A 27,862-nucleotide genomic window follows, 5' to 3' on the forward strand; every position below is an offset into this window, starting at 1 on the left:
AAACCCTTCTTCAGACATCACCCATTCCTTCTCTCCAGAGATACTGCCTGTCTGCTGAGTTACTCCAGCAGTTTGTGTCCATCTGCAGTACAGAAATCATTATTGGAACCAAAGTGGATATGAGGTTGACTTATCAAGTGATAATGAGAGGGTGCTATCTGGCCAGAGAATATAAATTAGATCACAATAAAAGGAGAATGTTGTAATGATTGTGCAAAAACATCCAAGCCTTCTTGTTATATTATCATATCATATCATATATATACAGCCGGAAACAGGCCTTTTCGGCCCTCCAAGTCCGTGCCGCCCAGCGATCCCCGCACATTAACACTATCCTACACCCACTAGGGACAATTTTTACATTTACCCAGCCAATTAACCTACATACCTGTACGTCTTTGGAGCTATTGAGCTATTGAGCTCTCATATACTAAAAGATAGCAACAGATAATGTAAAAGGCGAACTTTCATTCAAAGTAATTTTATCATCTTTCTTGCATTTAAGGGTGGGATTTCAGAACTATGATCCTTGGGCTATCGAATGCACAAACCCAATCAATTGAGATTTGCCCCGTGTTAATTATTATTCCTTAACTTGTTCTGTTTGAATCTTTAATGACCCATTTCCTCTTCAGTTACTTCAATGGTAGATAAACCTAAAACAGGAGTAATTAGCATGTCCGGTATTACAATGTCCTGAATGCAAATGATTGAAATTCACCCAATGCCCCTCAGGACTTCATATTGGCTACCAAAGAAAGGTTCACATTTACAAAATGCCTTTGATGTCTCTTTCGAAATGACCTAAAGCCTTGTATAGCTAATTAAGCACATTTGAATTGTAACGTAGATAGAACATTTGCTAATGCTGATACAAAAGGGAAGATGTTTTTAATGTCCTCGCTTAAATTGCTTTTGGAATGTCTCAGCCTACTTTACATTCACTTACAGGGGTTCCTTGGACTATGAGTGACCTGACTTATGAAACCCTCTCGTGGGTTTCCTCCAGGTGCTCCGGTTTCCTTCCACACTCCAAAGACGTGCAGGTATTTGTAGGTCAATCGGCCTCTGTAAATTGTCCCTCGTGTGTAGAATACAGCTAGTGTACGGGCGATCGCTGGTCAGTGTGGACTCCGTGGGCCATAGGGCAAGTTTCCATGCTGTACGCCTAAACCAAACTTTACGCAAATTCATCCATATGTTTTGAAAGCAATTTTCAAACTATTAATAATAATATGACCCTTTATCTCTAAATTAAACTAAATCCAACTTTACACCAATTCTCCCATACGTTTTGAAAGCATTTTTTCAAAACTATTCATAATAATAAGATAATAAAATGTTTCATGGTTATGGTACCTGATATGGTACTATATATCATGGATAAAGTATATAGTACATATCCATTAGTATGCACAGTATTAGAATAGTATTCGGTGATATGAAAGAATTATAGCAAGCAGGAACTGAGTGATATAACATGGGCTATAGTAGGTGTAATGGCAGTTTCTATACCATCTCAAAGTCCTACTTTGATAGCCATTACTACTCGGGGATGAAATGTAGTTATAGCTTAAGCACACGTCGCACCCTGATATGACAAAATGAATCTTCAAACGTCCTTTCTTAATTAATTGGTTTTATTAAAGTAGCACAAATCAAAGAGTAATTCACCACTTTCCGTACTTTATCAACTGTTTCTTCTTCAAACAATATCTCAGAATTCTTGTAGTTATTACCGTATGGTTCTTACAAATATAGCTGATACAAACGTATGGTAAAGAACTGTATGCTCACCATCCTCCGAGCCTAAACTGACCCACAACCTCTGTCGACACGCTAGTCTCCTCCCATCTAGGCACTCCCCATTACGTATTAAGTCACACCCATAAGCATGCAAAAAAGACATAAACTAGAAATATTAAAACATAGCCATAACACAATGACTATAACTGAATTAAGCATAAATGGCTCCTACAGTAGGAAACAAGTTTTTCTGACTTAAGGAGAAATCAGCTTATGGACAGATATGGGGAACGGAATCTTTATGTTACCCAGGGACTACCTGTACATGTTTTTGAATTGTAGATGTTGTTGTAATGTAGGAAATGAGTTGACATGTTTGGCATGGTACACTCTTGGCGTAAACCACAATGTGTAAGGATTGGATGATCTACTTTAGAAACGTCAACTGAGGGATAAATATTACCCTAGACATCAGGGAAAGCTGCCCTGATATTCAGTAGCCAGTGGCTCTGGCTGAAGAGGAAAGACCCCATCTGGTCTCCCAAATAAGCCGGCTAGGCAGATGCAGAGGGGGGTGGTTCTGGGACACCAGAATGCACTGCTGAGCCTACTGGAGACGTCGTGGGTCCAATCAGCGAAACGTCGATGAAAGTAGGTGCCCACTTGATAACCCCAATGATGTGTCTGCCTAGCCTTTCTCAACATCGGAGGAGCAGAGGTGAGTGCATAAGCCTTCCATCACCACCGGGAGCAAATTGACATTTGGCACTTTGGATTTCTAGCATCTTGTCCTGTGTATTTGGAAACAGAATAGGGTGATGGGATATTTTGCCTTCAACCGAGAGTGTAGGTGGGGCTCTAAGTCGGTGTCCATTTAAACCATGACATCACCTCAATTGTCTGCCTGGATTTTTGGTGTTAAAGATATTCAGATTAAGTTGTTGCTTCTGTGATTTTGTGATGATTTAAAATTAAATGATCCATCCATTTATCGGCGAGATACTACACCGAGGAATGAGTTTCTATTCAAATCTAAAACTCTGCTGTTGATTTAAAAACAAGTGCAACCAGTCGAGTGAGATGTGGGCAGGGATTGGATGGCAGGGGTGGCGAGATTTCAATGGTTCAATGGTGCTGTATTTTTTACAAATGCAACTACACCGTGAAATTACACATGCAGGCACCGCCATGTTTTGGCACCATTTCCAAAGTCCAAAGTATAGTCGGCCTTCGTGCTCGATGTACTGGAGCGGTTCCCATGAACCGATGTTCTTCACCTCGTCCGGCCATCATTGTGTTCCGGGGCAGCCGACCTTGAGGATTTTGGAGGCCTTGCCCCGGTTTACCCTCCTACCGGCCCTTGCTCCTCGTCTCTGCCATCTCCAGCTCCCTCCTGGTTCCGACAAGCCTTCGGGAGGGTTCCCGGTTCCGTCATCTGACGAGCCTACGGGGGGGGGGGGCACGGCCTAAAGAGCCTTTGGGTGGCCCCCGCGGTCTGACAAGCCTTCAGGCGGGATCGTGCTAACCATCGAGCTTTTGTGTCTTCCGGGCGGGTGTTCTGGGCCGGTTTTCCGGCCGAGCTTTCGTATCTTCTGGGCGGAAAGGCCTCCGTCACACAGCACCTCAGGAAGGTCCAAATACAAAAAGGATTCGTATCCTATTTCTGAGGCGTTATGCAAATGTTGCAACAAAATGACATAACTCAGCATTGGGAAGACCACCTAGCTGAGAGATTCAGGAGCTTCATCTAAATGGCGGTGTTACATGCCAATGAGGACATCATCTGTCAGTGCTATTTTAATCATGGAGCCAGCTAGGAGATGGCACAACCTTGTTGCAGCAGCTAGCAGCTGCAAGATTCCTATAGAAAAAAAAATAGACAGCATCGTGCTCGGTTAAAATAGCAGAGGTGAAACTGAGAGAAACCCAAGAGTATTATTACACTTGACAGTCAGACACATCCTACAAAAAAACAACGCACTGTTAAAAAAAAAAAAGACTATATTGAACCACGCAACTAAGACAATAGCATGCAGAAAGATAATGTTCTGACTATATAGAATTTTGGCCAGACCACACCAGAACACTCTGCTCAGTTCCGCTTGCCAAGAAACGAGGCAGAGATAAGGTAATGCAGAGAAGAGCCAAAGGGCTGATTCCCAGGAATATGATCTACAAGGAATTCCCAGAAAGATAGCATCTGAGGGGACATTGTAAAGGTTATGGAAAAGTTAGCCCGGAAAATTGTTTCAAATTTAGCTCCGGGCGTGGTTTAATGCGATCTGGGTTCAAATGAACATAAAAGATCTTAAGCCTGATGTCTGGAAATCCCTCTGCACATAAAGAACAATAACTACACCGGGATAAGCATCCAGTCAGAATTATGGCAGGAACTCCATCAGACTCGTTTAAGAAAAGGTATGAGAATAGGTTTAAGAAAAAGGTGAAGAAAAGGCATAGGTTTAAAGTGAGAGGGGAAAGATTTAATAGAGACCTGAGGGTGGTGGGTATTTGTCCCAAGCTGCCTGTGGAAGTAGTTGAGGCTGGTACAATACCAACATTGAAAAGACCTTTGGACCACTGCATGGATCGGAGAGGTTTATAGTGATAGGGGTCAAATGCAGGCAAATGGGACTAGCTTAGATGGGGTACCTTGGCCGGCGTGGAGGGGTTGAGCCTGAGGAGCCTGCTTCTGTGATGTAAGATGCCCTGACTCTCAGAACAAAATAGATGCAACCACGAGGAAGAGTGAACTTGCTGGGTCTTCGCTAAAATGGTCAGATGAACTGTCCCTGTCGATTTTGTATGATCCTCAGGAGAACAGAGATAACAAAGTCAACAATTAGGAGTAGGAGCAATATATAAGAAAATAACTGCAGATGCTGGTACAAATCGAAGGTATTTATTCACAAAATGCTGGAGTAATTCAGCAGGTCAGGCAGCATCTCGGGAGAGAAGGAATGGGTGACGTTTCGGGTCGAGACCCTTCTTCAGTCTGAAGAAGGGTCTCGACCCGAAACGTCACCCATTCCTTCTCTCCCGAGATGCTGCCTGACCTGCTGAGTTACTCCAGCATTTTGTGAATAAATACCTTCGAGGAGTAGGAGCAAGCTCCTCCGATGACCTTGTTCAATCTTCTACATAATATTACTGCTAGTTTCCATATCTTTTGATTCTCCTGATGCCAAGAAATTATTTTGATCTTGCTCCAGTACAGATTTTCAGTCAACTGGTGGTCCGGCACCTCCTTTAATCCGGACAAAATTACGAGGGCGCACGTGAAATCCTCCCCACAAGTCCCCCAGAATATGTGTCGCCCAGGCCGGGCGAGGCGGCCGGTCTCGACCTCAACGGGACTTCTGCGGCCAGTCAGAGGGGTTGACTTTGTCCCCTGCAGTCAGGGGTCTGGAACTCCGGCCTGACCGGAGCCAGCAGGTCCATTCCCAAAGCCGACTTCCGATGGTCTTGCAAAACGGATAATGCAGCAAGGCTCTGGAACCAAGGGTGCCAGAAAATCAGTGGTGGGCCAGCATTCACAAATGCAGACGTCTAACCCACAATCTCTGGTGCTATTGCTGCTTGCACTCAAAGCCAACTATGAACGTTCTCGATCTTGCCTTTGTGTCCTTTGGACAATAGACAATAGACAATAGGTGCAGGAGGAGGCCATTCGGCCCTTCGAGCCAGCACCGCCATTCAATGTGATCATGGCTGATCATTCTCAATCAGTACCCCGTTCCTGCCTTCTCCCCATACCCCCTGACTCCGCGATCCTTAAGAGCTCTATCTAGCTCTCTCTTGAATGCTTCCTCTTCTTTCGTATGTCAACTACAACAATCAAAAGTGGCAATTGGTGCCTCAGAGTACCATAGGTGATGCTTTGCTGCAGGTTTTGCCAGTTCTGTAGAACTGCCCAGGGTGGATGACGAGGACATAAAGCAGCTCCCACCAAGTCCTTTGCTTAAGGAAAGAAATATTAGACCCGCTTCTCTTTTTTCAAATGATCAATGACTACATTTCACGATGTACAAAGTGAAGATGGAGCGCAGCGGTAGAGTTGCTGCTTTACAGCGAATGCAGCGCCGGAGACTCAGGTTCGATCCTGACTACGGGTGCTGCACTGTAAGGAGTTTGTACGTTCTCCCCGTGACCTGCGTGGGTTTTCTCCGAGATCTTCGGTTTCCTCCCACACTCCAAAGACGTACAGGTATGTAGGTTAATTGGCTGGGTAAATGTAAAAAAATTGTCCCTAGTGGGTGTAGGATCGTGTTAATGTGCGGGGATCGCTGGGCGGCACGGACTTGGTGGGCCGAAAAGGCCTGTTTCCGGCTGTATATATATGATATGATGATATGATGTCAGATGAAGGACTCAAGGAGGTTCAGTTCGCCTGTCCCCCTTCCGACCAATTTTCCAACATTCACGGCTGGATCCCACCCATAAGCTGACCATCCCACGGCAGCTTCAGAGAGCAGATAACACCTGGAGATCTGTAATCAATCTACCACCCAAGTTAGAAGGAAGAGGTCTAGAAAAATGAAAGCAGTGCCGCAAGGGCCCTTTTAAAAATAATATTCACATCTGTACATACAACTTGCAGAATAAAGATACAATAGAATGCAATCTGTGTGTTCTTTTTACTGACCTTGACATTCATGTATTTGTACATTTGTTCACATACATGCACACATTATCAATCCAGAGCCACTATAATCATTTGTTACTAATCGAAAACTTATATGTTATTTAAAGCTTTTGGTTGACAGGCTCTCAGAATGAACAATTGTTGAAGGTCTCCATTTCATTCTGTTAGAGATCTTAATTATTTAGGGTAAATGGCACTTGGCATTTGGTAATGGCATTTGGCATTTGGCATCAGTAAATGGCAATGGCAATGGTATTTGGCATTCACTTGGCAATGGTTATGGCATATGACATTCACTTGGTAATGGTAATGGCATTTGTCATTTGGCATCAGTAAATGGCATCTTACAACCCAATGGTATTAAACATTGATTTCTCTAACTTCAAGTCACCCCTGCATTCCCTCCCCCTCCATCCCTCCCCTAGCCGAGTCACACCAGCTTCTTGTTCTCACCTAGCAAACAGCTATCAATGGCCTGTTTCCGTTATCATCGTTACTTTTTTGCATACCTTTCATTCATTTGTTTTATATCTCTCTACATCATCATCTATAGCTCTCGTTTCCCTTTCCCCTGATTCTGGTCCGAAGAAGGGTCTCGACCCGAAATGTTACCCATTCCTTCTCTGCAGAGATGCTGCCTGTCCTGCTGAGTTACTCCAGCATTTTGTGCCTATCCGGTTTAAACCAACATCTGCAGATCCTTCCTACTAAATATCTGTATTAGTTCTCCTGAGATGAATTGTAAAAGAAAAATAATAACGATGAAAATTTGTTGGCTGTCAATGCTGAAAAGTAACGAATAATTTAATCTGGGTTTCATTCCTTTCATGCAGAAAAGACTAACGTTATATCTTTCACTGAATGTTGTACCCTTTATCTGTGCACTGTGGGTGGATTGATTGTATTCATGTACCGTTTTTTCTCTGTCCGGATAGCACACAGATAAAAGCTTTTCACTGTACCTCAGTACACATGACGATAATAGGTTAATCTAAACTAAACTAAGGTAGACAGGGAGAAACCTCTCTACTTTTCACCAGTGGGAATGGATCATTGCATGGAATAGGAGATTTAGAGGACACTTGAGAGGTTGGTTTAAATCTGAAATGAATACCCTGTGTAGGAAGAAACTGCTGATGCTGGTTTACACAGAAGATAGACACAAAATGCTGGAGCAACTCAGCAGGACAGGCAGCATCTCTGGATAGAAGGAATGGGTGACGTTTCAGGTCGAGACCCTTCTTCAGTCTGATACTCTCACAATATGTGAGAAGTATTTAGGCAAACACTTGAAATGCTATGGAGGCTATATATGAGTTCGGGAAAATAGGATCAGAGTAAATGCCTGATGGCTGGCACAAATGTGATGGGCCGAAGGATATTTTTCTCTGTTGTCTGACTCTACACAGTCTGAAGAAGGGTCTCGACCCGAAACATCACCCATTCCTTCTCTCCCGAGATGCTGCCTGACCTGCTGAGTTACTCCAGCATTTTGTGAATAAATACCTTCGATTTGTACCAGCATCGGCAGTTATCTTCTTACACTACACAGTTTTGAAGTCGACCTTCGTCTTTGGTTGATGGTGCTAAATGTAGGTGCATTGACACCATTTCCAAACTTTGGCAGTGATGTCAAAGGAACCCAATCTTAGAAGTGACGTGAAATACACTGCTGCTGTTGTGTTACAAATTTATCACAAGTGAGTGAGATCAAATTTCTCCCCCCTTTATTAAGATTTCAAAAAAATAGCATTTAAAAACAAAACAGTGATAACTTCCCAGCTCAAATCAGCAACAAATGAACGTGTACAGAAGCCTCTCAAACCCACCGAGTCTGAAGAAGGGTCGCGAGTTGAATAGTCACCCGTTCCTTCTCCCCAGAGATGCTGCCTGCCCCGCTGAGACACTCCAGCATTTTGTGTCTCTCTGTTGAGCCACTGTTGAGCCAACAGAGCTCTTAATCCTTCTCGTGTGCAGGAAAATAATTTAATCCATTGTGGGCGAGCTGTAATGACATCAGTTGTTTTGTTCAGCTATCGTTAAAGAAGCCTTGTTGCTGAGGTTACCAAGTGCTTGACCCACCCCGACAGTGTCACAAGTTCAAGTCCCGAGACGATGACACATTGATGAGTTGGGGGAGATTTCCGCACAGCTGCCTGCACTTCAAGGTGTGGAAGAAAAGTACTTTTATTCATTTGTCCCTCATTATATCATGTCACCCAACATTTTTCTTCTCCTCATTGTTGAAGAATCCAAGTAAATGACCCAGGGCTATTCCGAAGGGTTCAACCACGTATGAAAGGCTTAGGTGGGAAGAAACAATATGCACATTTTGATAGCTTGAGACTCAAGCTTATTATGTCTATTGGCCCTCTTCTTCCCATCGTCCTTCGTTCATACACAAAAGTTTAGGAATAAAGTTGGGACATCATGATAAAGATCCAGGCGAAATATGAGGTGCTGTTCCTCCAATTTCCGGTGGGGCCTCACTATGGCACTGGAGGAGACCCATGACAGAAAGGTCAGACTGGGAATGGGAGGGGAAGTTGAAGTGCTCGGCCACCGGGAGATCAGTTTGGTCAATGCGGACCGAGCGCAGGTGTTGCAGGTGCAGCACCTCATATTTCGCCTGGGCAGCTTGCAGCCCAGTGGTATGAACATCGACTTCTCCAACTTTACATAGTTCCTCTGTCCCTCTCTTCCCCTCCTCCTTCCCAGATCCCCCTCTATCTTCCTGTCTCCACCTATATCCTTCCTTTGTCCCGCCCCCCTGACATCAGTCTGAAGAAGGGTCTCGACCCGAAACGTCACCCATTCCTTCTCTCCTGAGATGCTGCCTGTCCCGCTGAATTACTCCAGCATTTTGTGAGTAAATACCTTCGATTTGTACCAGCAACTGCAGTTATTTTCTTATAACACTTTGACCAAAACTGTAGGTCACTTGCAATGGTGACTCACCCTTTGATTCCCCCAAACCCCTGCACAACTCATGAACCAATATTGGGAGCATAGAAATTATTGATGAGCTCTGTTCTGGGCACCATTTGATAGGAAAGATGTTGTCAAGCTGGAAAGAGCACAGAAAGGATTGCCAAAGATAGGCACAATGTGCTGGAGTAACTCAGTGAGTCAGGAGGCATCTCTGGGGAAAAAGGACACGTGACATTTTGGATCGGGACCCTTCTTCGGGGGTTAGACCAGCATTTGCAGTTCTTTGCTTCTACACCAAAACATTGCATGTCTATTTCCCCAAATAGATGCCGCCAGACCCACTGTGTTCTTCCAGCACTTCGATTTCAGAAAGTAAGGCTACGGCGCGCCACAGTTATCGCAATACAGTTTATTCTTCTCTATAAGTCGCGCTTCATCTAAAGGCAATTGGCATTCGAAGAAGCCTTGGGTTACACAACAGGAACTATCACTCACACGTCCTTGGACCGAGGAGAATTGTCAGTGCTGAGAATCTTTCTCCATTAACGTTATGCTAAATTAAGCAGTTGCTTATCAAAATGACACGCTATCTGGTGAAGGTGGAGGCCAACACACACTTAACAGCAGCATCAAGGGTGGAGGAGCCTTGGCAACTCGGTACAAAACTCCGTGCCGGCCTTGGGCTGACTCGTGGGGAGTCGCAGCGTGCAGCGCGCAGCTGATTTATTCTTGTGCTCAACGACCCCTTTTCACTTTGATCCCCGTGTTGCGTCTTTGTTCCCGAATCTTTGGTTTCCAATTTCCCCTTTGACATCTCAAGGCCCTGTTTTTGTTTGTTGGCGACTGGAAGGAACAGGAAGCTGTTAATTGGGATGATAATGACATGCCAGCAACAAAATGTGGAGGTGGATAATGGATCTGTTTATTCAAACTGGCTGCAGACTGATCAGTCACAGTCACCAGCTATCAACGATATTCAAATGAGAATACATAGCCCACATGCAGTGACGCAGAGAGAGCAAAGAAGCAGCGTGCACACAGTCCAAGGGCATTTGAGTGATAATTCTTCTTGGGCAACCTAAGTAGCCTCATCAAATGTCATTTGCTTCAGATGAGGTCTTAGTCCTGACTTACAGAGAGGAGACATCCTTGAAACCGTACTCGGTGTTCTTTGAAAGATGTTTTGAATTGCCCCGGGTAATTATAATGTGAGAATTATAAAATGTGAGCACCACAGTGGGAAGACAGACGCAAAGTGCTGGAGTAACTCAACGGGTCAGGCAGCATCTCTGGAGAACATGGATAGGGGGGACCCAGCGTTGGGGGGCTGCTGACAAGTAAATGGGACTCAGCTATCGCTGAGAACTAAGGGGACCCGGCATTGGGGGGACACCGAGAACTATGGGGGGCGAAGAAGGGATGAGTACTTTTTGTAACTTGGTTGGTGCCTTTGTTGCGACTCTTTTGCGTACTTTGTGTATGCAAAAACAAAGAGTTTCACTGCACCTAGCTAGATACAAGTGACAATAAGTATAATATAAGAAAATAACTGCAGATGCTGGTACAAATCGATTTATTCACAAAATGCTGGAGTAACTCAGCAGGTCAGGCAGCATCTCGGGAGAGAAGGAATGGGTGACGTTTCGGGTCGAGACCCTTCTTCAGACTGATGTCAGGGGCGGGACAAAGGAAGGATATAGGTGGAGACAGGAAGATAGAGGGAGATCTGGGAAGGAGGAGGGGAAGGGAGGGACAGAGGAACTATCTAAAGTTGGAGAAGTCGACGTTCATACCACTGGGCTGCAAACTGCCCAGGCGAAATATGAGGTGCTGTTCCTCCAATTTCCGGTGGGCCTCACTATGGCACTGGAGGAGGCCCATGACAGAAAGGTCAGACTGGGAATGGGAGGGGGAGTTGAAGTGCTCGGCCACCGGGAGATCAGTTTGGTTAATGCGGACCGAGCGCAGGTGTTCAGCGAAGCGATCGACGAGCCTGCGCTTGGTTTCGCCGATGTAAATAAGTTGACATCGAGAGCAGCGGATGCAATAGATGAGGTTGGAGGAGGTGCAGGTGAACCTTTGTCTCAGCTGGAAAGACTGTTTGGGTCCTTGGATGGAGTCGAGGGGGGAGGTAAAGGGACAGGTGTTGCATCTCATGCGGTTGCAGGGGAAAGCGCCCGGGGTTGGGGTGGTTTGGGTAGGAAGGGACGAGTGGACCATAAAGTATCATCATCATCAGCCGACGTTTTGGGTGAGGATCTTTTCTCGGAATGATTCAGCACGGGTGGGTACTGGCCTCCCCACCGTCGAAGGGATCCTGTAGGAAGCGCTCCCTCAAAAAGGCAGCCACTATCATCAAAGGCCCACAGGCACCATCCTGACCACGCTCCCATTTTGCTACTACTCGGGTCTCTGGCGCAGAGATGCAGCAGCTGTACCAGCTGTGCCAGCTGTGCCAGGTGTGCCAGCTGTGCCAGCTGTGCCAGCTGTGCCACTGTGCCGCCCCCGTGTAGTAGCCGAATACAACAGTGAGCCTGAAGAAGGGTCTCGACCCGCACGTCACCCATTCCGACTGTCCAGAGATGTTGCCTGTCCCGCTGAGTTACTCCAGCTTTTTGTGTCTATCCTCGGTTCAAACCAGCATCTGCAGTTCTTTCCAAAAACTAAACTCTACTGGACTGTTTGTAAGGAAAATAATTTCACCGTGTTAACAACTAACAGATGCGACCATAAAAGCACTATTTATTCACAAAATGCTGGAGTAACTCAGCAGGTCAGGCAGCATCTCGGGAGAGAAGGAATGGGTGGCGTTTCGGCACTATTGACTATTGACTATTGATCAGCAATTGTTGTACAACCTTCTTTGCGTCTTGAAGTTGATGGCTTGTTGAAAGGGCAGGAAGCAGTCAAGTTGGGGTGTCTGGAGGGACAAAGGAGTCACGTCAACAAATTCCCCCCACCGAGGGAAATCAGGTGGTCTCACATCAGTTACTGAACCCAGCTTTGCATTCCAGACCCATTTAAATTTAAATGTCCCGGTTGCTATGGTGAGATTTAAATTCATGTCTCTAGATCAATAGTCCAGGGCATTAAAGACTGATCCCTTAACTTAACCACTAACCACATCCTCGCTGGACAGGGCAGTGTTAATTTACAGGTGGTTCACCTGAAATTGAATGTATGGCCTCTGAGAATGGCACAAAAAAAATTTTGTGCACAGTACCTGTTTTGTATATGTTTTTTTACACTGAATAAAGTTTATTTCGATTTACAAAAAAAATGGTTGTTCCCCTGAAACAAAGCTAGGAACAGGCTCGCACTGCATTCCTGACAGTTTTTACTTTAGTTTATTGTCACGTGTACCGAGGTGCAGTGAAAAGCTTTTGTTGTGTGCTAACCAGTCAGCGGAAAGACAGTACATGACTACAATCGGGCCATTCAGTGTACAGGTCCATGATAAGGGAATAACATTTAGCTCAAGAAAAAGCCACCGGGTGGCATCATCAGCGATGGCAGCCTGGCCAACGGTCTGTCTGTCTTTTCGTCTTTATTGTTATTTTTTGTGTATTTTAAAAAGTATGTGTTGATGTTCTCTGGTTTGTTTTATGTGGAGGGAGTCGAGGGAACCTCTTTTTCAATCTCTTACCTTGCCGGAGATGCGATTGTTTTCCGGATCGTATCTCCGGTCGCTCTGCGGCCTAACATCATGGAGCTGGCGGCCTAGATCGAGACTGACTTTGAGCCCCACCGCGGGGCCGTGGACTTACCATCGGAGCCTGCGATCCCTTGCCTGGGATCGACGCTCCATCCGCGGCCTACGGATTTCACCATCGAGGAGCTCGCAGTCTCGGGTAGAGACTGATGTCGGGAAGCTCCAAAGTCGCAGGAGGTTCGACCAGCCCCGACCCAGGGTCTGGTCGCCCGGCGTGGGTGAGCTGAGTTCCTCCCGATGCGGGAGCTTGATAGCCCCGACGCAGAGGGCCCGACCACCGGCTACGGGGGCAAAGATCGCCCCGACAACAGAAGGTTCGAATGCCCCGACCGTGGGAGAACAAAGAAGGGAAGCAGATTGAACTTCTTTTGCCTTCCATCACAGTGAGGAATGTGGGGGAGTCACTGTGGTGGATGTTCATGTTAAATATTTATTTGTGTGTCTTGTTGCTCTTTATTGGTATGACTGTATGGCAAATCAAATTCCTCTTATGTTGCATAACATACTTGGCTAATAAAGTACTATTATGATTATGATTATTATGATTATGATTATGATTAAAGTCCGATCAAAGAGAGTCCGAGGTTCGCCAATGAGGATGATAGTAGTGTGTAGGAAGGAACTGCAGATGCTGGTTTAAACTGAAGATAGACACAAAGAGCTGGAGTAACTCAGCAGCTCAGGCAGCACTGTCCCATTGAGGAAGATAGTAGTTCTGGTCTGTTCTTTGGTTGCGATAGGATCGTTCAGTTGCCTGGCAGGGGAACAGGGTAGAGGCAATGATTTCAGCCAGGCATATTTTTACATTTGTTGCACATATGCAGAGATCTCTAGTGAATAGCAAGTTCAGGATCAGCTGCATTGGCTCCTTTCGTCAAATACCGTTGCTTATAGTTTAGTTTAGAGATACAGCGTGGAAACAGACCCTTTAGCACACCGAGTCCATGCCAACCATCAAGCACCCATTCACACTAGTTCTCTGTTATCCCACTTTCTCATCCACTCCCGACACTCTAGGGGCAATTGACAGAGACCAAGTAACCTACAAACTCACATGCCTTTGGGATGTGGGAGGAAATCGGAGTGCCCAGGGGAAACCCACGCGGTCACAGGGAGAACATGCAAACTCCACACAGACGGCACCCGAGGTCAGTCAGGATTGAACCCGGGTCTCTAGCATTGTGAGGCAGCAGCTCGACCAGCTGCGCCACTGCTTAGTTTTCAGTAAGATCCTGTTATCCGGCTTCTGAACTGACCTTCCAGAACACATCAGTCTGAAGAAGGGTCTCGGCCCGGAACGTCACCCATTCCTTCTCTCCAGAGATGCTGCCTGTCCCGCTGAGTTACTCCAGCATTTTGTGATACCTTCCATAAGCTAAGCTACTGTCTGATTCACCTCCACCCCATTGCGGACATTGAACTTTGTCTATAGAACTGGTGCACAACGACGCCGGGAACTATATTCTGTGCTCTGTATCTCACCCTTTGCTCTACCTATTGTACTTAAGATTCACTTGATTGTACTTATGCACAGTATTATTTGATCTGAGTGAATACCATGAAAAACAAAGCTTTTCACTATATGTACATGTACATATGTACATATGTACACTATTGTACATGTGAGAATAATAAACCTAAACCTAAAAGATCTCAACAGATCAGATTGGCTTCAGACTACATTTTCCATCCCTCGAGCTCTTCACTGTCCAAATATCTGTTTACCTCAGTCCTGAAAATATTCCGTGACAGCATTCTCTTTTCCCCTTTGTGGAGGGAATTCCAAATATTCGTTCCCTCTGAGAGAAAAAAAAGCCTCCTCCTCCCATTCTTAAATGCGTGACGCCCCTAAACTTCAACTTCCAGTGACGATGCTTCACCCATGGCCGCCGATGTGCCGTTCTGTAACTCCACTGGCGTCAATGGAACTGAATTTTATAAGCAGAATACAAACCCATGGACATCAGAGCATACTTAGCACATACAACTGAGAGTGACCATTGAACATATAACTCTTGCACGTAAAACGTTTAAGAAACCTTTAACCTAAATCCAGAGGTGACTTTTAACCTAGATCCATTTGGTTCCTGAAACCCCCAAAAAAACATGTTGACAACATCTAATTTCCTTTTCATGAAGATCATGCAATGATTTTTCCAGTAAAGTACCACAACAATGTGCCCCTTGTGCCAAATGTCCTTCCATTCAAGCTGGAACATGGGAGTTCGTTGAACAGTTCGTTGCTCCCTCCTTCTGATCACATGTTAAGTTAGTTATAGTTTGAAAATAGCGGCTCATTGTATATATTAGAGGAAATATAAGCTAGATTACTTGCAAGCACTAGCACAGACTGGTGTTCTTGAAGGTCTGAATAGACATTTCAGCCTAGGACATTATTCTCTATCACATGCACTAAATATGATATAAAGTATACTCTGGAATTTAGAAGGATGAGATGGGATCTTATTGAAACATATAAGATTATTAAGGGATTGGACATGCTAGAGGCAGGAAACATGTTCCCGATGTTGGGGGAGTCCCGAACCAGGGGCCACAGTTTAAGAATAAGGGGTAGGCCATTTAGAACAGAGATGAGGAAAAGCTTTTTCACTCAGAGAGTTGTGAAGCTGTGGAATTCTCTGCCTCAGAAGGCAGTGGAGGCCAATTCTCTGGATGCTTTCAAGAGAGAGTTAGATAGAGCTCTTAATGATAGCAGGGTCAAGGGATATGGGGAGAAGGCAGGAACGGGGTACTGATTGTGCATGATCAGCCATGATCACGGTGAATGGCAGTGCTGGCTCGTAGTGCCGATTGGCCTACTCCTGCACCTATTGTCTATTGTCTATAAATTGGAGCATTGGCGCATTAAGGGGTCAATATCAACTTTAACTATATATTTTTTCCCTTATTACAATCTATCCACCAACTTCTTCTTCTAAGATGGCAGAGTGGAGTGGAAGGTGAAGGGTAAAGTCGGTGGCTGTTAACATTCTGCAAATTCGCCTCTCACCCCAGCAGAAATGCCCTAAAGTTCCACGGGTGGCGGTGTTGGCGGTGTTGGCCGCGGGAGGCCCTTCAGCAGGCGGGTGAGCGAGCGGGTCGAGCGCAGCCTGCAGTGGCTGCACAGAGCGGCGGTGGAAGGAGCAGGCGGCATCTCGCTGGGCCAGGCCGACCCCTACTTCATCAGTCCAGTGCCGCCAGGGCACCGAGCCTTACAGTGAGAGAGATAAGAAATCGCAAACCTTCTTGGGCCAAGATCGGGCTTTCCAGAGACTTGGAAATGGCAACATGGCTCTCTGCGTTGTTCTTCCAGCAGAGGACCTTGGAGCTGCAGAGTGGCGCGGCGATGGAGTTGCTGCCTCACAGCACCAGAGACCCAGGTTCGATCCTGACTACGGGTGCTGTCTGTACAGAGTTTGTACGTTTTCCGTGGGTTTTCTCCAGGTGCTCCGGTTTCCTCCCACACTCCAAAGTCGTGCAGGTTTGTAGGTTCATTGGCTTTGGTAAAAATGGTAAATTGTCCCTGGTGCGTGGGATTGTGCTGGTGAACGCTGGTGGGCGTGTGTATTCTTCATAAGATCATTAGTGGTAGGAGTAGAATTAGGCCATTCGGTCTATCAGGTCTACTCTGCCTTTCAATCATGGCTGATCTATCTCTCCCTCCTAATCCCATAACCTCTGACATCCGTATTCAATGGGATGAAGGGCTTGTTTCCACGCTGAATCACGTCTATAGTCTAAAGTAAAATACGTAGCATTGCTCTGACCTAGTTCCGAAGGAGTCCCTGTGAGTTGAACCATTTCACATTCCCTACCATTCACTGATCACCCAACACATTCTTTGCTGTGCTGTATTAACTTCCCAGAGCAATTCCAAAAGCAAATAGCTCACTGATCGGTACGGACCCGAAACAGGTCGGGGGGGGGGGCTTTTTCCACACTCTAATCCTAAAATCTAAAGTCTAAATCTATTATACTCATGTACAGCATGACTTCATTGCAAGGCCTGCAGAACAAGCATTTCATTGCATTTCTGTACACATGACAATAAATAAACCTTGAACCATCAAACTTCTTACCCACTCATTTAATTTTGCAAGTTTGCAAGTTCTTTGAGTCCCCATCATGACTCCGGTGACTTGCCTGGCTAACTTTGCTCACCTAACTTGGGCGGCACAGACGCGTAGCGGTGGAGTTGATGCCTCACAGCGGCAGAAAGCTTCCACCAGGTTAGATCTACCGTTCAGAACAGCCCATCCGTGAAAGCAAACCCTGAGGTCCTGTTCTTGGAGAAGGACAGATGGAGTGGGGAAATGGGAATAACGGTGGGAAGTGCGCAGAAATAAAGGGATCTTGGAGTGCATTTCCACAAACTCAAGGATGTAGGAGGGTAGGTGGTTCGGATAAATGTGAAAACAAAAATCAGGTGGTTTTCCTTTATTGTCCATCGAGAGTACAGAATATTCGAATAAGGAGCTCATGCTACAAGAAGCACCAAGTTCAGTCATAACCACATACGGTTCCAATCATTATAATGAAGAAAGAATTTGATGGTGTTTGAGAGGACACCGAGGTGCTTTGCTAAGAAGTGGAAGGGGGTGGAAAGTTTTACTTACATGGAGAGATTGGCTAGTTGTAGGTATTTTCCTTGGAACAGCTACTGAGGAAAGATTTTATTTGAGGCATAAGAAACGGAGAGGCCTGTTCAGGGTAAAACAGGAAGGATCCTTCGCAGAGAGGTCAGTAACCGGAGCACATTGATTTAAGGGGAAGCAATTGCAAGGGAGGTGAGGATTTAATTGCTCCCTCAGAAAGTGATGGGAATCTGGAACTCATTTCGTCGAGGGGTGGAGAATTCAGAAACCCTCTGCAGATTTCAAAAATATATGGACCAGCAGTTTTGTAGGAAAATAACTGCAGATGCTGGTACAAATCGAAGGTATCACAAAATGCTGGAGTAACTCAGCAGGTCAGGCAGCATCTAGGAGAGAAGGAATGGGTGACGTTTCGGGTCGAGACCCTTCTTCAGACTGAAGAAGGACCAGCAGTTGATGGCTTTTAAGCTGAAGCGATCGTCAAGTGGAATTCACACAGGTAGCTTTCTCCAACCACCTTGAGCCAAATGGATTTCTTTGCGTCATGAATGCCAGAGATTCGACGAATCGATGTCAAAATTCAGAGGCAAAGATGAGAAGGGCAAAGTTCAACGGAGATGTGCGGAGCAAGTTTTATCTTTACATAGAGGGCGGTTAATGCCAGGAATGCACTGCTGTGGGTGACGGTTGAAGCAGATGCATCATCGGCATTTAAAAGACTTTGGATAGGCATATGGACACATTGGGACTGGAGGGATATGGATTATGTGCAGTCAGATCAGATGATTCGGCATCATATTTGGCACTGATATTGTGGGCCAAAGGGCCTGTTCCAACGCTGTACTATTCTATGTTTTACGTTCTAAGTTTGTCTTCCATTCCTCTGGTCAAAGCAGATGAAAATAGACAATAGACAATAGACAATAGGTGCAGTTAGATGCAGACAAAGGAAGGAACTGTAAATGCTGGTTTACACCGAAGATAGACACAAAATGCTGGAGTAACTCAGCGGGACAGGCAGCATCTCTGGATAGAAGGATTCATTCCATCCAGAGGTGCTGCCCGTTCCATTGAGTTACTCCAGCATTTTGTGTCTTTCTTGGGAGCGGTATCAGGTGACAATCATCACACGTACAAGCAGAGTCTGTCCGAATGGTCATGTCAAGTTCTCAATGCAAAACCTCCTGCAACTGCCCATCAGTCCACACACAGAGTCAAATGGCTTCATCGCTCAGTGTGATCTTTACAACTCTGCCCCATTTTCATCATTCTCCCTGGTACCTCCTACAAAAGGCATGACCGTTACCCATTGCAAGTATCAGACCTTAACTATGGAGCTGGTGCACTACAAGGCAGAGAACTACGTTCTTGCACTTTCTATCTGCTCTTTGGAATTTGCGTCAAGACATGGTGGCACCAGCACGTGTCATATGTGCAAAATGAATTTCACTGTGCAGTTGCATATGTGACAAATAAAGCACCATTGAACCAGAGCGGCATGGTGGCGCAGCGGTAGAGTTGCTGCCTGACAATGCCAGAGACATGGGTTCGATCCTGACCACGGGTGCTGTCTGTACGGAGTTTGTACGTTTGCCCCGTGACCGCGTGGGGTTTTCCCCGGATGCTGCAGTTTCCTCCCACATTCCAAAGATGTACAGGTTTGTAGGTTAATTGGCTTTGGTAAAGATTGTAAAAGTGTAGAATAGTGCTAGTGTGTGGGGTGATCGCTGGTCTGCGCGGACTCGGTGGGCCAAAGGGCCTGCTTCCGTACTCTATCTCCAAAAATGAACCATTGTATCTTCCCCATTGCTCTACCTATTGTACTTCAGTTTAGCCTGACTGTATTTATGTGTAGTATTATTTGATCAGCTTAGGTAGCATGCAAACCAAAGCTTTTCACTGTATCTTAGTACATGTGACAATAATAAACCTAAACCTAAAATATTGCCCAACATCACTCTCCAGTTTGCTAGGCATCTAACATCTTGGGCACTGCCAAGATGTAACATCACTTAACTCTCCCCTCACTCACACTTGCTGTTTATCTTCAATTTAAAAAAACGATAATGACTCTATGACTCTAAGTGATGGTAATGGTGAAAGGTTATTAGGTCAAAAGTTGAGGTGATTTTTTAAATTATTGAGGATAGAACCATACATCATGGAAACAGGCCCCTTGGCCCAACTTCCCCACATCAACCAAGATGTCCCATGTCCACTAGTCCCACTTACCCGTGCTTGGCCCATAGCTCGCTAAACCTTTCCTATCCATGTACCTGTCCAAATGTATTTTAAATGTCGTGATAGTACCTGCCTCAGCTACCTCCTCCGGCAACTTGTTCCATATGCCCACCACCCTTTGTGTGAAAACATTGCCTCCCAGGCACCAACAATATTAAATCTTTCCCCATCTCACCTTAAACCTATAGGGCCTGTCCCACTTAGGCGATTTTAAGACGACTGCCGACGACTAGGCTGTCACCAACAGTTCGCCGGGGTGTCGCGGGCATGATCATGAGGAGTCTTCCAAAAATCGTAGTGGATCTCGGCGCGTCACTGAGAAATCATCCGGTTTTAAATTTCTCGGCGACAGCTGGCTTGTCGTCAGGTATCGTTGCTTATTGCGGGCGCTGTCGCATGCTGTCCCCAGGTTTGATAGGTTCTCTTAGATGCATTTAGAAGCACATAATATTAAAATAAATAAAGTCATTTCAAAATACCATAAAATGCTTGTGTTTAACCAATTAATTTACCATCAGGACATTTGACAGGTAGATTGGAGGCGGCAGTTTGACGGTCAGGTAAGCGTGGGAATTTTTGCGATATTTATGGCCATCAGCCATTACATTTAAAGTTGGCTCCCAACCCAGATATGCAACCCAGAAACCAGATATGCATCTCCCGTACATTTTCAAAGAATGCCCACACACTTTTCACAAAAATCCACTTAACCACTTTTTAATTTTTTTTTTAATACAGCTATTAGTAAGCTGGAAGTCAATCCAGTTTATGCCTTGTTACAGTGATGCTTGGTTTTTAAGTAACCCATACAAGGAGTTATAGTTCAAAACTCTCAAGTACTTACCGACTTGTCAGTGATTTCAGCGAAAATCAGGACGCCAGAGAAGCATTGACAGCGTGGGAATTTCGCGATGTTTCCGAAGACGGTGTAATCTCGACCTGACTCGGCATTGTCGTGGTCATTGTCGTCGGGTAAAAGAAAATTTCGGCAATCTGCTACGACTTTGAAAGTCGCCGGCAGTCGCCAAAAAAATGGCCTAAGTGGGACAGCCCCTTAGATGTCCTCTAGTGCTTGATTCCTCGATACTGCATAAAAGACTGTGCATTCATCCTATCCATTCCCCTCATGAACTTAAATGCCTCTATAAGATCACTCCTCATCCTCCTGCACTCCAAGGAATAAAGTCCTGACCTGCTCAACCTCTCCCTGCAGCTCAGGCCTTTGAGTCCTGGCAGCATCCTCGCAAATCTTTTCTGCACCTTTTCCATCCTAACAACATCTTTCCTATAACAGGGTGACCAAAACGGAACACAATACTTCTAATGTGACCTCCCCAATGTCTAACACAACTTTAACATAGCCTCCCAACTTCTAGACTCAATACCTTGACTGATGAGGGCCAATGTGCCGAAAGCCTTCTTGACCACCCTATCTAACTGTGACGCCACTTTCAAGGAACTGTGTGCCTGCACTCCTAGATCCTTCTGCTCTACAATACTCCACAGAGCCCTGCCGTTCACTCTGAAAGGTCCGCACTGGTTTGATTTGCCAAAATGCAACATCTCACACATCTCTATATTAAACTCCATTAACCATTCCTCAGCCTACCTGCTCACTCTTTTATAAAATAGTCATCCTACCCAACTTTTAGTCTGCAAGTTGGCCCAGTACTTATCACCCCTGTGTTTGCCAAACCGTCCAAACAACTGCAGCCTTTATTCCCAAGCAGAATCTCTCGTGCTCATATCATTCCCACACTTACTCCTGCAAGAACTCTTCAAATGTAATTCATCATCTGTAAAGCACTTTGGAATTTCTCATAAACATGCAAAATGCAGCAAAAATGCATGGAAGCTCTTTGTTTTTAAACTTTGCCCTTAGCCAACATTCAAAAGTTGCAGATAGTCGAAGTAGAAAAATGTTCCTTTTGAATCCTCTTCATGTGCCACCAAACAAAATGGTCAGATCAGTTCTTCCTCTGCTTGTCAAACAAAAAAATCTGATCACATCTGTCTACAATTCCCATGCATGTGGGTGTGTGATAAAATAATTCATTAGAGCTTTGCTTGTTAACCATTTAGATCCCTATATAAATACACTTGTTCTCTTTTTGGGAACTCACTGATAAAATATACATTATCCTCGTGAAACCACAATCCAGCTAAACTTCATGAGGGATTTGGAAGTATGCACATTCACTGTGTTTGGTATGAATTAGATTCCAACAGGACAGCGTGGGAGATAAGGCTCGTGTTATGCTGTGAGGCATTGTACCGAAGCACTGTAAAATGGAGATAAGGAATGAAGCTGCACATTACCAAAGAGTAATGGAACCTTTTTTGTACATGCTGATAAAATGATTCCCCTACCAAACAAATTATGTTTGTTAGATATTTTAGGAAAGCAAAGTCAAGCTTGCTGGTAGGTTCATGAGGTTCATGAGACCGTGAGGTTCATTTAATCTGTACGTGTGTGTAAACATGGGCCAAGGTAAGAATTTACAATTATGTTAACTCGTTCGTATTCACAAGAAAGCAATCACACATTGTCTGAAGGAAGGAACGGCAGATGCTGGTTTACACCGAAGATAGACACAAAAATGCTGGATTAACTCAGCGGGACAGACAGCATCTCTGGATAGAAGGAATGGGTGATCCGAAACGTCACCCATTCCTTCCATCTAGAGATGCTTCCTGTCCCACTGAGTTGCTCCAGCATTTTGTGTCTATCTTCAGTGACGTTTCAGGTTACCCATTCCTATCCAGAGATGCTGCCTGTCCCGCTGAGTTTTTTTTTAGATTTAGAGATACAGCGCAGAAACAGGCCCTTCGGCCCACCGGGTCTGTGCCGCCCAGCGATCCCCGCACACTAACACTATCCTACACCCACTAGGGACAATTTTTACATTTGCCCAGCCAATTAACCTACAAACCTGTACGTCTTTGGAGTGTGGGAGGAAACCGAAGATCTCGGAGAAAACCCACGCAGGTCACGGGGAGAACGTACAAACTCCGTACAGACGGCGCCCGTAGTCAGGATCGAACCTGAGTCTCCGGCGCTGCATTCGCTGTAAGGCAGCAACTCTACCGCTGTGCCACCGTGCCGCCCGTATAGGAGTTATAGGAATTATTTTATCACACACCCACACGTATGGGAATTGTAGATCTGTCTATCTTACACGTGGTCTGAAGTTTCTGTGATATGGTTTTACACTAAGACATGCATTCTTTTGGAGTCATTGTATATTCAGCTGCCCACTTAAATTGCACTCCCCACATCCATCCTCCTTCATACTTGTCCAGTTCACTGCACTCACCTGTTCCCATTCCTATCCAAAAATCAACAGCACCACAGAGTTCCTCTTGCCCAGAGTCGGTGAATTGAGGACCTGAGGTTTAAGATGAAGGGGAAAAGATTTAACAGGAATCTGAGGGCTAACTTTTCCACACAAGTGGGTGTATGGAACAAACTGCCAGAGGAAGGTAGACAGGTACATGGATAGGACAGGTTTGTAGGGCTATGGACCAAACGGGGGCAGGTGGGGCTAGTGTAGCTGGGATGTGTTGGCCGGTGTGGGCAGGTTGGGTCTTAGGGACTGTTGCCACACTGTATCACTCTATGACTCTATGACTCTACGACCTTAATTCTGATATCTCCCCAGAGTCCTACTATTCAGAACTCTTATTTCCCATCAGCATACTGCAGAGGGATCTTGGAGTCCAAGTCCATGAACGTGATTCAATGATTCAATGATACTTTATTGCCACATGTACCTACATGTATCAACATCTTTTCTTTCAAAAAGAAATAATGGAAGAAAATAATTCAACTGTGGAAACCTGTGGCAATTTATTTTTGGTATGTTTACAACTCTTTTATCTCCTTGGATGACGCTTGACATTCCAAGCCAAAAAAAAACCTTGTCCTTCCACCATGTAGCCCTCCACTGTTTAATGGGAACTTTGTGTACCCAGATAAACCGTTTAGCAACAAGCCAGGCACATGGTAATCTACACGCTGATAAGGTAAAGTTGGACTTCACGCTCCATGTCCATAATGTTTCCTGTCAAGGTTGCTCACTCACCGAGACCTGCCAGCGAAGGATATGATTTAACTGACTGCCGCAATAAGTCGCAGTTAGTGTGGCAATGCGGCAATGAAGCTGAACGTGCAGAACCCAAGATATTGAGCTTTTCAACACCAGGTTTTAATAAGAGAATTATCAGTTGCCAGAACTTAAATATCATCATTGTTAGCTTGGAGACTTACTACAAAGTGGGTCACTTATCTGTCATAATCTTCTAAGCCCAATTCTGATGACTTCTTATTGAAGAAATAGTTCGACATTTGATGCTGATTTGTCAGTGATTATCAAAAACAGTCCACAGTTTATCAACTTCAACCTGCAATCCCTGTGCTAATATTTGCGCCTTTCTTCTGTAGTTTGTCTGATTATGAAATAAAAGTGGAAATTTAAACCATACTTTGCCTCCAAGGGGACAGTCATGATCCCAGGATACAGCTTTAATTTAATATCCACCAATCGTTTAAATGTTGCGTTAAAAAGAAAGAATTCAACATTGCATAATCAATCTTAGACGACTGCTATTTTCTCTGATTACAAAATACATTTTTCAACAGATTATATTTCAAGATAAATATTTGGACATTTGCTCAATTTGGTCATGGAATTTATTTTCCTTCATCATTGCCCTTCTCTCTTGAAAGCAGCAGATAAATACTGTTTCCTTTTTAAAATGATAGTTGTAATGTAATTTTTGGAACGTTAAATTGAGAATGATCAGCCATGATCACATTGAATGGCGGTGCTGGCTCGAAGGGCCGAATGGCCTTCTCCTGCACCTATTTTCTATTGTCTATTGTCTATTGTTAATGGGAGATTACATGCGTGACACAGTTCATTCTAACCTGGTGTGTTGGAAGGAACTGCAGGTGCTGGTTTAAATAGATAAACACAAAATGCTGGGGTGACTCAGTCTGAAGAAGGGTCTCGATCCGAAACGTCACCCATTCCTTCTCTCCAGAGATGCTGCCTGTTCCGCTGAGTTACTCCAGCATTTTGTGTTTGTCATCCTTACCTGGGTGTTGTGTCAACAGTGGAGATTGTTGGAGAGTCAAAGAACTGCAGATGCTGGTTTATACCAAAGACAGACACAAAGTGCTGGAGTAACTCAGCGGGTCAGGCAGCATTTCTGGAGAAAAAGGATAGGTGACATTTTGGGTCAAGACCCTTCTTCAGAATGAAAGTAGAGTGTGTGGGGGAGGGAGGATGTGGTGAAGAGCTGGAGGCAAGAAAAGACCAATATCAATCAGGGCTGGTCACAAATGACCTCAGGCAGGGTGGCGCCCAGACCGGGTCATTGTTGACTAGGGAAGATGTGATCTCAAGAGGGATACAATGTGGTAAACTTTGGAATTGGTTAAATGAATAGAGTCTAGGAAGGGGGTGAGGGGAGGGAAGTGAAGGGGAGATGGATGTCACTAATCAGTGAGCTGAGAGGTTTGTTCATTCCCCTCTTTCTTAACCTAGGTATTAAGGCTTCATTTAGAACATAGAACAGTACAACACAAGAACTTGCCCTTTGGTCCTCTATGTCTGTGCCAATCATGATGCCAAGACCAACTCTTATTGAGTGCCTTCCTCTGTCATTCCAGTCACTGCAGGCCAAAGGGAAGACTTGGAATAATGCCTATTACCTGGAGGCACAAAGAACTGCAGATGCTGGAATCTTGACCAAAACACAAAGTGCTGGAGTAACTCAATGGGTCAAGCAGTAGTCCGGCAGCATCTCTGGAGGGAATGGACAGGCAATGTTTTGGGTCAGGGCCCTTCTTCAGACTGACTGTGGTGATAGGGGGAGAAAGCTGGCAAAGAGGTAGGGCCAGGACAAATCCTGGCAAGTGATAAGTGGAGCTGTGGGGAGAAGGCAGGAGAATGGAGTTGGGAGGGAAGGATAGATCAGCCATGATTGAGGAAGATTGAGGAAGCCATGATCAGTCTGAAGAAGGGTCTCGACCCGAAACGTCACCCATTCCTTCTCTCCCGAGATGCTGCCTGACCTGCTGAGTTACTCCAGCATTTTGTGAATAAATACCTTTGATTTGTACCAGCATCTGCAGTTATTTTCTTATAGCCATGATTGAGGGGCCGAGTAAACTTGATGGGCCAAATGACCTAATTCTGCTTCTATAACTTACGAACACGAGGAGCTGGGGGGGGGGGGGGGGGGGCTTGATTGGAAAATGAATGGAGTAAGTGTCAAAGGCAAGAGATGAAATGGAGACAAAAGGATGGCAGATGAGGACAGAAGAGTGAAATGTAAAGCCAGAGGAAAGGATGTCGATGGAAGGGGACAGTAGTGGGGAGTGAGGGGGGTGGGAAGATGGGGCAGGATGAGAGAAATGGGTGTGCCCACCAGAGTGGATGTCGGGTAGGATAAAAGTGAAAGGGGCACAGGAAAGAAAGAGGGGGAAGGGGGGTGTTACTTAAAATTGGAGAATTCAATGTTCACACTGTAAGGCTGTAAGCTACCCAAGCGGAAAATGAGGCGCTGTTCCTCAGTTTGCGTGCGATAGTTCAGCTGAGGAATCGTTGAATTATAAAGAGAATCTACGAAGCAAATATTCTTTTTTGTCGCACAAGCAGTTATTTCAGAACAGACTGTAATGATAAATTATGTTTACGAGCTTTGTTATAGACAACATGTGGCGATTGAGTTGATGTTCATAATGAACTTGAAACATTTTTCTTTAATGGGAACCATGAACCATGGACAAGTCACCCTGTGTCAACCAACACTGAATGTTGCTATCAGGAAATACTTGTACTTTCACTTTATCAGAGAGCATGCACAAAATGACACAATGGTGAGAAGCAAACGTTATTTAATTTCCATTTCTCTCCTTTCTTGAAGATGTTGTCTTTTTTCTACTACCACTGTTTGTAAAATATCAGTGCTTCTTCTCCTTTCGTGTCCATCATCCACGTTTCAAATGTTACGTCACTGTCATCGTCCGCCCTGAAAAGTGCACAAGCTTCCAGTGACAATCAGTGGGAGCCATCACTTGTACAATAGATTAAGGATGGTAGCAGCATTAGCTCAGGCCACTTCCAGCTTCCAGCCCCGTGATGTGGACGCTTCTGCTATGGGGCCGTGTCAGTGCCTGCCCAAGGTCACGAATTGGGAAGAAAGGTTTTACTATCTAACTTAGCTGTGCCCCTCATAAGTTTGCATACATCTATCAGGTCACCCCTCAACCTCCTCTGATCCCATTCATGAGAATACTAAATCAATCAGACTTGTTAGACTTTACATAGTCTGTGGAGTATTGTTTCAACATATATTCATAGTCTGCTTCTATGGAGTATTGCTTCAATATTTAGTTTTCGATGCTATCTTTGGTTAATGTTCACACAGGGAGTTGTGGCACCCGAATTGAACAGAAAAAGGGACCATCACGATTGTGCAAATAAATAGTCATAGAGTCGTACTGCACAGAAACAGGCCCGCCATTTCATGTCGCCCTTTGTAACTAGCAACACAAATCCTCTTCACCTGCGATAGACACAAAATGCTGGAGTAACTCAGATGGACAGGAAGCATCTCTGAAGAGAAGGAATGGGTGACGTTCCAGGTTGTGACCTTTCTTCAGAAAAGCATCAGGGGATAGGGAAACGAGAGACATAGACGGTGAAGTAGATGGATTATTCATTTACAAAATGCTGGAGTAACTCAGCAGGTCAGGCAGCATCGCGGGAGAGAAGGAATGGGTGACGTTTCGGGTCGAGACCCTTCTTCAGACTGATGTCAGGGGGGCGGGACAAAGGAAGGATATAACCCCCCTTATCCCCCCCCTCCATCCCCCCTCCCTCCTTAGGAGAAAGATTTAAACTTTAAAATGTGAATAACCGATTTCAATGAAACATCTTCCCTCAGCACCAAAGGGATGAGTAAGGTGGGCCTAAAATT

This window comes from Rhinoraja longicauda, chromosome 28 (genome assembly GCF_053455715.1).
Source record: "Rhinoraja longicauda isolate Sanriku21f chromosome 28, sRhiLon1.1, whole genome shotgun sequence".
NCBI classification, from domain to species: domain Eukaryota; kingdom Metazoa; phylum Chordata; class Chondrichthyes; order Rajiformes; family Arhynchobatidae; genus Rhinoraja; species Rhinoraja longicauda.